The sequence below is a fragment of the Vespula pensylvanica genome, chromosome 24 (assembly GCF_014466175.1).
Source record: "Vespula pensylvanica isolate Volc-1 chromosome 24, ASM1446617v1, whole genome shotgun sequence".
NCBI classification, from domain to species: Eukaryota; Metazoa; Arthropoda; class Insecta; order Hymenoptera; family Vespidae; genus Vespula; species Vespula pensylvanica.
In genome coordinates, this window is record NC_057708.1 from 1,619,544 (window position 1) to 1,624,543 (window position 5,000).

A 5,000-nucleotide genomic window follows, 5' to 3' on the forward strand; every position below is an offset into this window, starting at 1 on the left:
CTCTCTCTCTCTCTCTCTCTCTCTCTCTCTCTCTCTCTTTGTTTCTCTCTTTCTTTCTATTCGTCGCTCCATATTTATACTATTTTCTTTAAGCTATAATTTATACTTACGTCCTCAATTTTATCCAATTATTTTCGCATTTTCTAAATCTATTTGGGTGAATTTTCTTGGATGGCTTTTATTTATTAATTTTTTTTTGTTTTTACAGTGTAACGATGAAATTTATGAGATTAGGGACATTAACGTAATATGTGAGTTATTGTATTCGTGGATTCGTTTTTGTTTTTCTTTTTCTTTTTCTTTACGTGAATTTAGGATAGTTTAGTATGGGAAGAAAGATACTCTGGTTTAATAAAGCGTGTAATAATAAAGTTAATTGAATGGAAGTATTGTTTTTTTACTGTCCGAGTTTAGGATTAGTTGATATATTTATTATTGAAAGAGTGTCTTGGAGAAAGAAAATTTGAGTAAGATTATCTTTCTTTTGTTGGATCTTTTTTTTGGTTATGTTCTTCTTAGATTTGTTTTCTAGTTTCCAATAAGAAAATTGTCGAGGATTATTCATTTGGATTTAATTTTCTATACACGCCTATATCTCGGCATCTGTGTAATTTGAAAGTTGTACAACTTTGTTATTTACATGTGCAACTTTCTTAACATGATAAAACTTTCAAATTGATTCTTCTTTTCATTTTCAACAAGAAGAGCATCGCAAATTCATTTCTACTTAATTTTCTCTAACTTCATGGTATTTAGAAGTCGTACAATTATGTATCTGTATTTTTCAAAAGTATTATCACATTTTATTGCTTCAAACTTAATTGTTAATAAATATAAATATTTAAATATATTTGTTAACCATACAAGAGAACTATATCTTTAATATATCTATTTATAGACACACACACATCATACACAATTTAATTTGTATGTTAATATGAAAAGAAAGTGAGGTTATGAATGGTTCAATCTTTATTATGAGTACAAAAGAAGGGAACTTTGAAACTATCGTAGTCGAATAGATATAATTATTATATGTGATAATAAATCGATGTTAAGAATTTTTTGTCACTAAAATATTCGCGTGTTTTTATTAGAACGATATATATATATATATACACATACACATATCGAGCTGCTAGAAAGTGTAAATTTCGAAACTACGAAGGACAAATGTGTAACGAGATAGGAATTTTTATTGAAAAAGCGTTTAAAAGTATCATTGAGAGAGTCCCCTTTGTTTTATCAATAAAGTTTGATTTGTTGTAAATTGATATACGTAAACGGTTTCGATGAGAGAACAAAAATTTTCTGTTACTATTAATAAATAAATATTTTTCGAGGGTTTTTTCTCCTTTTTTTTTTCTTTTTAATATCGTATACAAAAATTATATAACGTGAAATTTATAACACACACACGCACCAAAACGTATCATACAATGTAAAATCATACTAAATATAAGTAATGCTATGACCAAATTTATCATAATCATAAATTTTTAATTTATAGTATAATGATACTAATATAAGTTACTAAAACAGTTATACATTTGATATAGTATATTTTAGTATAGTACTACTATAATATATTATAGTTATTACTTAGTATAATATAGTAAAAAGTGACGAAAGCTAGAGAGAGATATGGAGAAAGAAGACATTATTTCATAACTTTGCATTACTATCAATAACATGTTATCGAAGTTCTCTCGTAGTAAGCTGATAAGGATAATTATGATTCAGAGGTCAAAGAAGAAGAGAGTATAATTTTATTTTTTAAATTGCCAATTTTCTCTCTCTCTCTCTCTCTCTCTCTCTCTCTCTGTCTCTCTCTCTCTCTCTCTGTCTCCCTTCTTTTCTCTCATTCGTTTATTTCTCACTAATTATTGATTTAGGATGAACGTTCTCTTAAGAATTCCCAATGGTTTCTTGATAATAATGATTAATAAATGAATTAATAAATGATTATTATCTTTAATGTAGCTACATTGAATTATTTTATCATCGATCGGAACTACTTTTATTGATTTCGATCAATCAATAAGTAATAAAGGCAGAATAAAGTCATATATTTTATAGATTTTCGCCCGATAACTCTTCGCCACGTTTTTTCTTTTTCAAAAAACCAACGAAACGAAACAAAACACGATCGACGGCCATTTTTATGTTCTCTTCATTTTTATAAAATGGCGTCAGTATTTTGCCATCGTTATTTCTACTGTTTTTACGATATATTTTCTAATAAGAGATCAGTGAACTATTATAACTTATTTTGTTTTTCGTCTTCTCTTAAAGTTTCTTCTTGGTAAATCCCATATGATCACAAAAATATTGAAATGATTTTTTCGCTCGTTCGTTCAATCCATTTTTATGGCATACTTACAATACAAGTTAGAAAATTATTATTTCTTCTTTTTTAAAATCTTTTCTTAATGTTTCTTTTAAGATAATTAAAACATTGAAATTATCTGTATGTTTTCCCTATACATGTTCAACTTAGTAGCCAATAGGAATGACTGCGTTGAGAAATGTGGTTACTCGTTCGAGCTACTTCCGCTTTAAAAACTAGTAGTTATATATATATATATACATACATACACACACACATATACTTGCATGTAAGCGACGGTCCGTCGGCAACACCATGAGAGAAAGAAAAAGAGGGAGAGAGAAAGAGAGATAGAGACAGAGAGAGAAATATCGATTGAAAAGCCGACTTCACTCAACGCACTTTTTTATCTAATGAAAATATGACCGAACATATGATTTCAAATTTATAGTTTTATTATTATAATTATAATTATAATAATATTAATAATTATTATTGTTATCGTTATATATACGTTATTATACGATTTGGTCGAGTAAAACTATTGTAATAAATTATTATCAATTATCTTCAAAGTATTTTGATCGAGGAAAACGTTTTGTTAGCGACGGCTAGCCAAGCCTAGTCTTTTTCATGGAAATATAGACTTTTTGTTGTACCAACAATTACGATTATGTAAGAAAGTTCGAGGTTCAATTTTAATATCTTTTTCTTTTCTTTTCTTTTTTTTTCTTTTCTCTTTTTTTTTTTTGTTTACTTTCTTTTTCTGCGTTTTATTTCATGACTCAAACGAATGCAATATCTATTTTTATTCTAACTGAAAAGAGGTATGATAATTGTCATACAAAAATATACATATGTGGTTATATTCAACTAGTTTTCCATATGATAAGGTTTAATAATTCAAGATTATTCAATTAGTATACTAATTCATGTATAAATTCAATGTATAATTCTAATACTTCCTTTGTTTTCTTTTTTGTTTTTTATTTCATAACCGGCATGATTGCAATATTTATTTTTATTCTGGTTAAATAAAAATTATAGATTACGGTAAAAAAAATCTATGTTTAATTATCTACGATTAGTTTTTCATTCATATATGCATACCAAAGTAAAGTTCAATGTACAGTCCTTTTTTTTTTTTTTTTAGTTTTTTTCTTTTCTTTTCTTTTTTGTATCTTATTTCATAATCTCCATGATTACAATATTTATTTTTATCTTGATCAAATAAAAATGATAATTTGGATATAAAAATCTGTGTAATTATATATGACTAGTATTTCATTCGATTAAGCTAAATAATTCTGAACTATTTGACTAGCATACAGAGGCAAAGTTCAATGCGTCTTATTTCATAACTGGCATGATCAGAATACTTATTTTAATTTTAGCCAAGGAAATATTACAGTTTTAATACAAGAATATCTTAAATTGTACGTATATGTGTGTTTCTATAACTAGTTTTTGACTTATGATAAACCTAAATAATTCTATATATTATTCAACTGGCATACACCAAATACTTATGCAACATAATGTAGATATTGTACAACAGTCATAGCTTTAGATATTTGTTCAGTTTTTATATTCTATTCTTTAGCTAACGGTTTAGAAACAAGCATAATAGCATTTTTTTACTGTCTCTCACTCTCTCACTATTCTCTCTCCCTCTCTCTCTCTCTGAGATAAAACCCAGGGTTCTTACATGAAATCGTACGACTTCGGCGTCCATTATTTTCTTTCTTCGTTATATTCTCATTCTCATTCTAATTTTTATTTTTATGTAAAAGTTTTCTGTGTAGACATCATGGTTGAAACTATTCCAATAATGAAATATTCTAACATTTCGTCCGAAATTAGATTTGCATAACACAATTTATAGGACACGTTTATTTTTATTAGAATACTATAAATATATATATATATATTTATGTATTATATATATTATATTATATACAATATATATATGTATTTATTATATATATAGTATTTAATATGTGAACTAAAATATGAGATATACAAATGAAAAGTTTTGTTTTAATATATATATTTTCTTGAATTCGTTGGCTTTCTTCGATTCATACTGGCGCTCAGCGCTGGCTACAGTAAAGCTTGGCCTCGTTCCACCTGAGTATGCACCATATGTCTCTCTCTCTCTCTCTCTCTCTCCCTCCCTCTCTCTCTCTCTCTCTCTCTCTCTCTCTCTCTCTCTCTCTCTCTCTCTATTTCCCTTTGTACATTTCTATACGTATAAATCCTTACTTGTACAAAAGTTATACATACATATATAGTAATTTAATACAATAAAAAATTGTGTGTGTGATTGAAGTATTAAATATAATACACATTGATTATACTTTTTAGTTCAACAACAATTAGTTAAATAATAAGTAATAATTGAATAATAAAACAATTTTTTATTAAACAATATATATATAGTTTGATAAAAAATAATGAAACATATATCTTCCTTATCTCGTTACGATTAAAATTATGAATGAAAAATTTTCCTTTGAAATAATGGCGACTGATTCGTTATTTACACGTTTTATTATTTCTATTTTTACAATCGCTTGGATTAAATCGACAGATAGGTAGAGAAAAGTTTTCAATGAAAATATGTATACAAAAGGTAGGTTTGCACAGATATCGGATAAAAAAAAGTCGA

The 5,000-nt window shown here is 26.8% G+C and overlaps 1 long non-coding RNA gene across 5 annotated transcripts in view; it reads left to right on the forward strand.

Moving 5' to 3' along the window:
* LOC122636985 overlaps nt 1-5,000 on the forward strand; it is a 16,429-nt gene that overhangs the window by 4,481 nt on the left and 6,948 nt on the right. The gene's annotated exons all lie outside the window — the stretch shown is intronic.